This window comes from Stenella coeruleoalba, assembly GCF_951394435.1.
Source record: "Stenella coeruleoalba genome assembly, chromosome: 18".
Lineage (NCBI taxonomy): Eukaryota > Metazoa > Chordata > Mammalia > Artiodactyla > Delphinidae > Stenella > Stenella coeruleoalba.
This window is the reverse complement of record NC_137164.1, coordinates 49,265,074-49,277,978: the sequence shown is the minus strand read 5'-3', so window position 1 is coordinate 49,277,978 and position 12,905 is coordinate 49,265,074. Positions and strand designations below refer to the sequence as shown.

At 37.9% G+C, this 12,905-nt stretch overlaps 1 long non-coding RNA gene across 1 annotated transcript in view; it reads left to right on the top strand.

Moving 5' to 3' along the window:
- LOC307176875 overlaps nt 1–12,905 on the top strand; it is a 180,566-nt gene that overhangs the window by 146,405 nt on the left and 21,256 nt on the right. The gene's annotated exons all lie outside the window — the stretch shown is intronic.

Below are 12,905 nucleotides of genomic sequence, written 5' to 3'. Positions count from 1 at the left end.
CCCAGTTCCAATGTGTGGTTTGTTTTTCCCGACACCACCTAGCAATTCTCTGACACCAGCTTGGTGTCCTACAATTGAACTTAATTATGACATCATCTACCCAGGGATAGCATCAGATCCACAGGACAACCCCTTCTTCAGACACCAGTGACAAGTACAGGTTGTCAACTGTGCTTCTGACCGACCAGCTATAGATCAGAGGTTCCCACAACCCCCCTCTGATGAATATTTGATTAATTGCTAGCATGGCTCACAGAACGCAGGGAAACAGTTTACCTACTAGATCGCCAGTTTGTTATAAAAGGATATAACTCAGGATCAGCCAGAGGAAGGAGATGTGTAGCGCAAGGTGTGGGGAGGAATTCAGAGCTTCCATGCTCTCTGCACGCTACTCTCCCCGCATCTCTGCGCGTTCACCAACCCCAAAACTCTTCAAATCCCATCCTGGGTTTTTATGGAGGCTTCATTACATAGGCATGATTGATTAAAACATTGGCCATTGGTGATTGAATTCAATCAGTGGGTGAGACTGAAAGTTTCAACCCTCTAATCACATTGTTAGCTCCATTGACAACCAGCCCCCAGCCTTAGGTAACCTAGATACTTTCCAAAAGTCACCTAATGAACATACACATGACACTTTATCTCTCTCATCACTCAGGAAATTTCGAGGGTTTTAAGAGCTGTGTGTCGGGAATGGGGTGAAAACCAAATTTGTATTTCTTATTATAAATCACAATATCACACCATGGTTGGTCAGATCTTTGGAAAGTTCGAAGGTAACAAATACAGATGAGAAAACAAAATAAAAAACATGGAGGGTTCCCTTCCTATTGTCCTTTTATTCTGTAGGAGCGCTGATACCCAGGATTTCTGCTGATGCCACTTATTTAAGTCAGAAGTGTGGAACTCAGCTTGAAGCTTCTTCAGGAAAAAGAGTAGGGTAAATACTGATCACTTCTAGCCATGTTTTCTATTCTGAGTTCAACATCATTAACTAGATAAAAATTGTTCCCAAGTGGTGGTAGTTTTTTAAAAAACATGATAATTTCTTAAAGCTGAATGTAGTGTACCTATAGCCTTGTACGTGGTGATAACTCAAAAAAAAAAAATGTTGCTGCCACACTTGTTTGTTACCCAAATCACAATAGGATGCAGAGGACAAATATTCCTCTAATCATAATATTCAGCATTTCTAATAAATTAGACATACAAAAATAGTAAAGAGCAAAAAGACACTATTTAAAAATAAAAAAAGAAAAGTATTTAACCCTCTATTCCCTCAAACATTGAACACGGTCATTCAGTGCAGTACATAGGCACTATCAGAATTCAACTCAGCCAGTTTCATAGAACTTACTTGCTCCTAGAAAGCGATGTACTTTTTTTTTCTTTTTTTGAAATTGTGGCTCATAAATCTTTCTATAAGGAAAACCACCAACTCAATTTTTCATGACTTCAATATAAAGCCATTAAAAAGTACACTAGCTACTTACCAGAAAAGGAAGGCATTTCAGTACTGGGGCATGGGGTAGCTGTTTCTCTCACTTTTCAAAATGGAATTTAGTTAATTTTATGATGTTTTAGTTTTAATTTTATTATTAAAAATCATGCTCATTGAAAATAATTCAAAGCATACAGAAAGTTATAGGGGGAAAAGTCACTCCTCCTTGCCTTACTTCCGCGAGTTAAGGGCATTTGCTATATTCTTAAATATCTTTGTGACAGATCAGCTAAGATTTTCACTGGTTTCAAGAGAATATGTAATTTCTTATTGAAACGTTTTTATGAAGGCTGCTTGTCCCATAATTCCAGTATCTGATTCATCTTGGTGTTGGCATTGGTTGATCATCTTTTCTCAGTATGATAGTTTCTTTTAATTGTATCAACCTTTCAACAATTATGTTAGGAGACTCCAGGTCCTATTTAAATCTTTTATTTTAGCAGACAGTCACCTGCTTGGGATTAGCACACAGCTCCTGGCTTACCTTTGCAGACTGTGGTTCCAAGGACAATTCAATTTTTTTTTAAGTGTACACTTCAGTGGTTTTTAATATAATTACTGATATGTGCAACCATCATCACAGTCAATTTTAGAATATTTTCATCACAATGAGAAACCTGTATCCTTAGAAATCCTCTCCCTGTCTCCCCATCTCCCAGTCCTTAGCAAGCATTAATCTACTTTTGTGTCTATAGATTTGCCTGTTCTAGAGATTTTACATAAATGGAATTCAAACACGTGACTTGCACTTTCACTTAGCATAATGTTTTCAACATTCAGCCATGTTGTGGCATGTATGAGTCTTTATTCTTTTTCACGACCAAATAATTTTCCATCTACGGATACACCCCATTTTATTTATCTGTTGATGGATAGCCAGCTGATGAACATTTGGATTGTTTCCACCCCTTGGCTATTGTGAACAGTGCTGCTGTGAATATTTGTGTATGAGTTTTTGTTTGCATGCCTGACTTCAATTCTTTTGGGTGTATATGTAGGAGTGGAATTGCTGGGTAATCCTATATTTAATGCTGTAATTCCATGTTTAACCCTTTGAGGAGCCACCAGACTGGTTTGCACAGTGTCTGCACCGTTTTGCATTCCTACCAGCAACGTATAGGGCTCTAATTTCTCTACATCCTCACTCACACTTATGTTCTTTTTCTTTTGGACAATTTAATTTTTAGAGCCTTTAGAGTGCCATTTTGTCTGCTTGGTTCATCTGGTGTCACTGGGGCTCCCACTGGGCCCTTCCAGTGCTTGAGGAGGAGATAGGAGTCCCCCAAAGCTGGGCTGCCTGGTGCCTCTAGATGGTGAGAGTCTCCCCCTCTCCCCAAGGGACAGAACGTTCTTCTGGGACAGACTCTTAATGTAGCTGGATCCCTTTTGCCATTGGTGCCCACTCACCCAATCTCTTGGTGGGGGAGGGGAGTCTCAGGTCTACAGGGACAAAGAGACTTTCCGACCAGGCTGCCTGCTGTGGCTTCCCCGGCAGTGTCGCCTGGCTGCCCAGGTTGTCTATGTGGAAGCAGATCCTGTCCCTTGCCTGATGATTTCCAGAGTGGGTCTTGATCTCTCACCCTTGTATACATTGCCCTGCTTGCCTGGTGGTGTTCCTAGAACTCCTATTTAATCCAGGGGAGGAATGAGCTCATTTGGGCTCCCTTCTCTTCTCTGATGGGAGATCTGGCACGAGGGGCTGAGTAGCCTTTCTCTGTTGGGTGGAGGGTTGTAAGACCCCCGCCACTATGTTTTTCCCTTAGTTGTAGGATCACGAACAAATTCGTCTTCCTCTTTCCACCATCCAGAGTTCTCCTTCCGTTGCCTCTTGCATTATTTCCAGGGTTTATAGCTATACTTGGCAAAAAGAAGCTGGGAGAAATGAATCTACAGCCTCTTTCTTGTCCAGACTGGAAATCTTTAATGTTCTTTTAATGTGCACGTCTCCCCAGCTAAACTCTGAGGGCTAGGGAAAGACACCACATCTTAAAGTTGTGTCTTCAGCGTTTAATTCAGTTTCTGACTCATGGCAGGCACTTCTTAAGGAAGTGTTAATGAATTAACATACAGAATTTGCTCTGCCTTTATTTTACTACGGTGAACAGGAGATTTTTCTGTGCTATGTTACTCAGCAGTGACAACAAACCCAGATTAGGGCTCTGCTTAATAATGTAAAAATGTGACTTTTTTCTCTGTGCTTGGATAGCTGACTTCACATTTATCTCTTAGTGTTATCTCCATTGCAGGCGACTAAAAGATGTCAGAAAAGGATATCAGTAATACATCACGTCACAAGCATCAGAGAATGTCTGAGTGGGCAAATAGTTTTCTCAAAGGACTTTAGAAAATAGTCTCTATATACCTTTGCTGCTCAAGGCTTCCATTAAGACAAGATAAAAAGAAGAGTTTTACTCTTCTAATTATAGGTAAACCTGTGAAACACAGCACCCAGCATGGTTGAAGGTTTTGTTTGTTTGTTTATTGCCCTGGTTTAATGGAATCCTGGGGCAAAAACCTTAATGTAGGTTAAGATTGTTTAATAGTAGTCATAATGCCTCCCTCATTTTCAGTGTCTCCTGGTGTGAAGCTCTGAGCTAGCCACATTACTTATATTCCTAGTCAACTCCACAAATCTCCATTCTGTAGATGCCGCAGCTGTGAATTAGAGAAATTATATTATCTAAAGTCATACAATTTGTTCAAACAATAGAGTTAAGTGTGCACACTGAGGACCGTCCACGCTTTTGTTTATAGGTTGGCTCTTATAAAATACAATATCTAAAAGCAAGCATGAAAATGTTACACATGACAAAATAAGATTTGATGAAAAAAATCTTTTTCTTCATTTATCCGAAAGTGTCACAGTAATAGCTTAGTATTACAGGATGTTTTGTTGCAGTGATAGTAACAACTGCCTTTTGACAAAGTAATGCATTGTTATTAGCTCATTGAACTAGAATAGAGAACATTGTTTCCAAAGGCAATAATGTCTTACAATACTGTGACTTCTGCCCTGCCCCCTACTGTGTTATTTTCTTTCCTCCACACTGACAAAGGCATTCCACAAAATGAGAAAACAGTGGAGGGCACAGCTGAATCAAATTTTGAAACAAACAGCCAAAGATAAGTGTGTCACATGAGAACAGCTCTTAATTGTTCTGGGATAATTCACTCAAAATATAATGATGTTGTTAGAAAGAATGAACTACTTTTTGCGGATTAAGAGAAAATCATTTGTAGAAGATGAAAGGGCATCTAGCATTTTGAATAGACAGAGAAAAGAACTGCAAGAACATGAAATTACTTTTTTGCCTGATAAGACATTTATCTGTGTTTCTCTATCCTCATGCTAAATGAGGTCTAGAATAGATAATGTCCTTTGAAAGCAGAAATGGTATTAGGTTGGAATTCTGTTCAAACCACTCCAAAGAAAGACATAAATAGGCATTGCAGTGAGGCAGGTTACTAAGGGAGGAGACCTCTTTAGTTAAGTCATCTTAACTAGCTTTTTTTTTCCCTGAAAACTGCCCAGGGTGTCTTACCAAAAACCAAGGCTGCATTCTATATTTGCAGGGAAATAAGATGTATAAGTAGCGCCCCCCTTCACTGGGACAATTTGGTTCCTAGAATATCTTAGCTCAAATCTTTCCTTTAGTGTTAACACAGATTTCAAAGCAGATGGTCATAGTAACTTGCCTTTCAAGACAAGCCTAAAATCTTACCAGTTCACTGAGACTTTTAAAACAGTCCATCCTCCTGCTAGAGGCAGCCTAGCAATATGAAATAGCCTCTGCATTGAACTTATACTTGAGCTTCCCGGACTGCCCTTTTTCTTGCACCCTTCCAATATGGAATCTTAGCTACACTTTAATGATGAATCCTCCCACTGTAAGTTGGACAATCAATCAATGGTATATTTGATGGGAGTAGGAAGAACCTGAAGTCTTTGCATGAGATAGTACAAGTGGGCTCTTGAATGTTTTCAATGTGGAAATTCCTGGGCACTTTTTGGGAAATTCCTAAGAATTTTTTGGAATTAATTCTTTTAATGAGAATTTCCCTAGAAATATGGACCTGTTTGGTATAAAACGCAGGGACAAAGGAATTGAGGACTGAGGACTGAGAGGGGAGGGGTTAGGGTCCAAGTGATAAGGCACATGACTGACTCTCAAGGACCCACCTACTTGATGCAAGCAAATCGTGCATAAATTATAATAAAGTGTTTGTATATTTAATATACATATTTCTCGGCTTGAGGAATTTGGAATCTAGAAGAGTAAGCAGTGGGGAAAAAATACACATGAAGGTGGGACTCGCTTTTGAGTCAGATGCCCAAACAAACAATGGAATCAGGAATCAGATATTAGGAGTCGGGAGTGAAGGTTTTTCTGACATTTGTAATATAAAGTGGAATCCACAAAGGCGTCTCAAGTAGCTTTAGAGAGAAATATGTGTATTCTTTTTGGAAGAAAGCATTCTGATTACAGTTTTTTAGGAATCCATGAAATAAGCTTAATTAAATATAAATGTAGGTTTAAAAATTATGTAAAATTCAAGAAAACAATTCACCATAGGTGAGTCAACAAAAGCAGCAAAAATATTTAGATCTACATACTTCATATATTGGAATTATTAGATAAAAAATATAAAGTAACTATGTATAAAATGTTTAAGAAGTAAAATATGTGCAAAAATAATTGAGGAAAAAGGAAATGGAACCATGAAAAATAATCCATAGCTTTGTTTCTGGTAATTCCCAGGTGATTTGGGTCCACTATCCTGGAGAGGATAAGAAGCAAAGCTGCAGGGCTGTGTGCATGTGTGTGTGTCTGTGTGTGTGTGTGTGTCTGTGTGTAAGTATGCATGTGTACCAGCTTATAGGAATGAGAGAACCAAAAAGGCAGCTAAGAATTCCTGGTCCAAGACCCACGTGAAGGGGGAAGCCAAGAAAAATGGAAAAAGATATGTCATGCAAATAGTAACCAAAAGAAAGGTGAAAATAGCTGTCAGAAAGCATTACTAGCAGTAAAGGAAGACACTCATAATGCTAAAATTCAGGAAGATGTAACAATAATCTGAATGAACCTCAGACATTGACAGAACTAAAATGAGAAATAGACAAATTCAAAATGATGGATTTTTTTTTTTTTTTTTTTGCGGTATGCGGGCCTCTCACTGCTGTGGCCTCTCCCGTTGCGGAGCACAGGCTCCGGACGCGCAGGCTCAGCGGCCATGGCTCATGGGCCCAGCCGCTCCACGGCATGTGGGATCCTCCCAGACTGGGGCACGAACCCACGTCCCCTGTATCAGCAGGCGGACCCTCAACCACTGCGCCACCAGGGAAGCCCGATGGATGATTTTTTAACACAAACCATTCAATAATTAACAGAACATGGAGAAAAATTAAGTAAAAAATAAACATTTGAAATACTCATTAATAGACACACACACACACACAACTCCACCCAACAACAGTACAATACAGTTCTCCAGGACACATGGGGCAGTTAAAACATTTATCAGATGCTGCCTCACGAAGCACATCTCAACAAATTTCAAAGAACTGAAATGATACATGCTGTATTCTCTAATCTCAGTATAATTAACCTAGAAATCTGGAAAAAAATCAGTTTGGAAAATCCCCATATGTTGAAAGCTAAGAAATATACTTCTAAGTTACTCATGGCCATGGAGGGAATCACAGTGGCAAAGAGAAAATATTTTTAATTAAATGTAAAATAAAATACCATTTTTAAAACTTGCAGTTTTCTGTTAAAGTGTGCTTAGAGGGAAATCTGCATCCTTAAAAATGCATATACTGGGCTTCCCTGGTGGCTCAGTGGTTGAGAGTCCGCCTGCCGATGCAGGGGACACGGGTTCGTGACCCGGTCCGGGAAGATCCCACATGCCGCGGAGCGGCTGGGCCCGTGAGCCATGGCCGCTGAGCCTGTGTGTCTGGAGCCTGTGCTCCGCAATGGGAGAGGCCACAACAGTGAGAGGCCCGTGTACCGCAAAAAAAAAAAAAAAAAAAAAAAAATGCATATACTAAAGAAGGTGAAAAACTGACAATTAATCATCTAAGTCTCCATCTTAATAATTTAGAAAGAGAACAGCAAACTAAATCCAAAGAATGTAGAATACAAGAACTATTATAAGTCCATAAATAAAGAAATATAAAAGATTAATAAAATGGATACATTTTTGGTGAGATTGGCTAAGAATGAAAGAAGAGAAGACAAAAATAATCAATATCAGATATTTAAAAGAAAACATTTAATAGGTTAGAAAAGTGTACGAAGAAGTTGGTTAAAGAAATAATCCAATGTGTCCAATAAAATAGACATTTCTAGAATCATATAACTTACCAAAATATAAATAAAAGTAGAAAATCTTTGTAATTCTATACTTGTTCAATGTGATTTAAAATTTTCCCAAAAGAAAACTGTTGGTTAGTCCAGATGCCTCCATTAGTGACTCATACCAAACATGAAAGTAGGAAATGTCAATTTTGCTCTTCCTGAAAATAGAACATAGGGGTAAACACCTCAAGTTAATCTTTGAAACCAAAATAACGAGCATATGTGAAATAAACCTAATAGAACTTTTATAAGGAAATAATAATTGAAATAAAAAATTTAATGGATGAATTCAACAACACACAGACATAAGTGAAGAAAGGATGAGTAAAACTGGAGTATAGAGGTAGGGAAATTACCCAAGTCACAACATAGAAAAACAAGAAGATGGAAGTATAATAATTGAAGGGGACAGTCTAACAATATAATACATCACTGTCCCAGAAGGAAAAATAGAACGAAGAAGGGGGCTGATATTTTGCCAGAGCTGATGAAAGGTACAGACTCAAAGACACGGAGAGCACCGCTTGCTCAAGGCAGGATAATTTAAAAAGAAATATAGACTCAGTAAATCTGTAGAAAGCCTGAGGGAAAAGGTAGCCAGAGAGAAAGAACAAATTACTTACAAAGGCTTCTTAAAAAACTGAAAGCCGGATGATAGCAGAATAAAATTTTTGAAGAAAATAACAGTTAACTAGAATTGAATATTCAGCAAACTTGTTTTAAAAAAGAAAGAGGGGGCTTCCCTGGTGGCGCAGTGGTTGAGAGTCTGCCTGCTGATGCAGCGGACATGGGTTCATGCCCCGGTCCGGGAGGATCCCGCATGCTGTGGAGTGGCTGGGCCTGTTGAGCCATGGCTGCTGAGCCTGCACGTCCGGAGCCTGTGCTCCGCAACGGGAGAGGCCACAGCAGTGAGAGGCCTGCGTACCACCAAAAAATAAAAAAAAAAAAAGAGGATAGGTTGATACAAATACATTTTCAGATACTGAAAGTCTGAGTTCACTTACCACTAATCAGCTTCACTAAAGAAACATGTAAAGATTTTCTTCAAGAAGAAAGAAAATAATCTTACAAGGAAAATGCAAAAAATAATTGTGAGAAAAGAAATTGATAAGGATAATACATTAGATATCTAATGCTGTGTAACAAGCCCCAAACTTCGTGGCTTAAAACAATAATCCTTATTTATCTCTTACAGCTTCTGTGAATCAGGAATTTGGAAATGACTTGGATAGGTGGTTCTAGTCTGGGGTCTGTCATGAGGTTGCCATCATGTGCCAGTTGGGGTTGCAGTCATATGAAAAAATAACTGTAGCTAGAGTCACAAGGTGACTCACTCACATGGCTTTAAAGTTGGTACTGGTACCAAACCTCTGTCATAGTTCTTGGGTGTCCTGATAGCATGGTGGCCAGATTCTCTCAGAACAAATGATTCAAGACATCAAGGTGAAAGTTAAGATGTCATTATGACCTAGCCTTGGTGGTCACATTCCATTGCTTATGCTATATCTTATTAGTCACACTGGTCAGTTATGATTCAGAATGAGAAAGGATTACACAAACACGCACACATAGAGTTACAGGCAAGCAAACGTTGTCTTCATAACATGATAATAATGATATGTCAATTTTGAAAAGAAAAGCAAAATTAGAGAATGACATTATCACCAGGAGAGACACTATCAGAGTTAAATTCTTTTAATTTTTCAAGAAGAGAGTAAAGAAACTGATTTCTAGTTTTGTGCCCATGGCAAAACTGTAATGGTAATCAGTTAAAAAATTGGCATAGGTTATGTAAATTATGAATTGTATAGAAAAATAAAAGACCAAAAGAAGCAAAAAAAAAGTCATAGAGAACAGAAATAAGATGCAAGAAGCATCCAAAAATGGATCAACCAGAAAGCACAGTGAAATATGCTAGAAATCAGTTCTGTTATATCAGTAATCACATTAAATGCAAGAGCAATAAATTTGTTCATTAAAAGATAGACATTGCCACTTTGGCTAAAATAAATCAAATTTAACCATATAAAACACATATAAAGCGTAAGGATGTAAAAAGTTGAAAATAAACAATTGGAAAAATATATATGTAAATGTCAGGAAAATATAAAATGAACAAATTTTAAAATGTGTAGTTATATTAATATCACAATATAGATTAACCAGGAATAAGTCTTTAAAAAATCTAAAATAAATACAACTTGTTTATTTATATATATATTTTTTTGGTGCAAAAACCCCCCATAACTATTTACTCATAAAGATGATTTAACAGATAGATAAGTATTCCATGTCCTCATAAAGGAAAATCCAATACCATGTTTCTTCTCCACAGAATCATTTTACTGGTTCAGGGAAATGGCAGTCAAAATCCCAACAGATTTTATTTTTAAATATCAACAGGCAGATTCTAACATTTCTTTGGAATAGGAAAAGCTGAAAGACAGGAGTTTCCCGAAGAAGAATACTGTGGGAACATCCCCTGGAACATTGCAAGACTCATTACAAAGCTACTGCGTTGCCCCAGAAAGAGACGTGCTGCTGATTGACCCTAAAAGAGAGGCCAGAAACAGTCCAAGAATATACAGAAATTACATATGACACGTGCTACTGTAAACTACTGGCGAAAGAATAGACTAAACAATAATGGGACCAGAACTTTTGTTTATCCCTCTAGGAAAAAGACAAAATTGGATTCCTACCTCGTGTCATGTACTAAAATAAATTCCAGGTGTATTAAAGACTCAACTATGCAAGACAAAACTTTAAAGCATTTGAAGAGAAGACTTAGGGTGAATATTTTAAGATTTTGAAGCAGGGAAGAATTTTTAAATTAAGACTCCAATAACAATAACACCAGGGGAAGAAATAAAATAAAGGAAAATCCTGATAAATTTTTATGCAAAAATAACACCTACTTGTTAAGACATAGTGGAAGTGAAACATAAGCAACAAGTTGGAAGAAGATATTAGCAGCAGATGTAGCTGATTATTTATATTCGTTTACAGAACATATAAAGAATTTGCATTGCTTGGGAAATGCTGAAAATTCTGATAATTTCAGACATTAATGAGGAGGAACAAGGGAGTATCTGACAGTTCAGCAATTCACTTTAGATCTCTATCTAAAGGAATATTTCTCACATGCAAAGGGAGGCAAGTACGAGAACATTCAAAGTACCCAAAAATATTCTGGGCATGAACACAAGTGTATATACTTCCTATTATGGACTAAACTGTGTCCCATCTCCGCAATTCCTGTTGAAGCCCTAATCCCCAGTACCTCAGAATGTGACTGTATTTGGAGATACATCCTTAAAATGGTAATTAAGCTAAAATTAAGCTATTAGGGTGGGTCTTAATCCAATATCTTGTCGTTGTAAGAAGAGATTAGGACACAGGAGAGACACCCAGGGATGCATGCACACAGAGAAGGGGCCAGATGTGGACATAGAGAGAAGGGGGCCATCTGCAAGCCAAGGGGAGAGGCCTCAGGAGAAACCAAACCTGACGACACCTCCATCTTGGACTTACAGCCTCCAGAACTATGAGAAAATAAAATTCTGTGATTTAAGCCACCCGGTCTGAGGTATTTTGTTATGGCAGCCCCAGCAAACTGATACGCTCACCCCCTTCATAAAGGCAAAAAATTAAAACAACCCAAATATCCACCTACACAGGAAAATGGATTTTCTCCCTGAGGTGTAGCCTTTAAGGTAACTCAGTGCAAGAGAACCTTAGTCCCTGTGTTTTACGATTCGAAGTCCCCCAGATCCAGAAGAGAGAATCTGACTCAACTCCTGGAACACATGCAATGACTACTCCCACCTGGGTTAGCTTACAAGCGTTTGAAATGAAGCATCAATCTGAGATCTTCCGGCAAGTGAAACAGTAGTTCCATCTAATCACCAAGAAATTATACTCCAATGAAGATGTTAAAAAAAAAAAAAAAGAAGAAAGTACATATTTTTCTACTCATAGAAGAGGAATGGCCCTCTGACAAAAATTCTATGAGCCCCCGTCTCTCCCCCGGTTGCATTTTCTTCACCTGATCTTGGTTTAGGTCTCTTGAATTTCCAGAAGTGAGAAAGAAGATGAGAATCAGGGTGTGTGTAGAATAGTCAGATTTTAAATCTTGTGCTGTAGTGGAATTTATTTTAAGCTACTTTATGTCCTTACTCTCTTTCATAAATGTGACCCTCTAGGCAGACAAGCAAGAGCTGAATGTTAGATTCCAGTGCTCTGTCTTGCGGGAATTTTGGAGGATGGATATTATTACAGAATAGCCATCAGTCAAATTTTATAAGATTTGGTACTGAGGACTTTTTAATCTAATAAAGAATCAGTAGAGCAAGGCAAAACTTGCTGCAGATGAGACAGCAATGAACTAATTTATCCAAGCTGGCCTTTTCTATTAATCTTAAGTAATTAGTAAATGTCTGCACACTTAACACGTTTAAGGAGATAAGATCTGAGGATTAAGTGCAGTAACAGCAATAGGTCAGAAACTATTAATTGTGGTTAAACATGTTACAAATTAAAAGAAAAAAAAACTGTTCAGCTCTATTTAATTTGCTTTGCTTTAATTTTAATTTAATTTTGCTTTATAACCAGAAGTTATATTCTGTGTATCGACCATAGATAAGGAAAATTGTTTCAGCTAGAATTTGACAATAGAGGCAAATATTTACATAAACAAAATTGTTCCCAGAATTAACCTTGTAAAAACAAACAAGAAGCATATTTTCTTATTGCAGCAACGCCCAAACTTCACAGAAATAATCCTTAATTCTATGTGTAGAGGAAATTGACTCTTTCTCTATGGTATACTCTCTGTATCCATTCAACCAACATTTCTTTACCTCTGGTGGTAGGTCAGGCACAATTCCTGGAGGTGGAGATTTAAAAATTAAACAAAGTATGTGTCACCAATTGGACTAATGAACTAATTGTTCGTTAGTCCAATTGGAATGATGGAAAAGTGAACAGTTATCATCATCTAGTCAAGTGTGATCAAGTTACACAAAATTCAATCACTAACA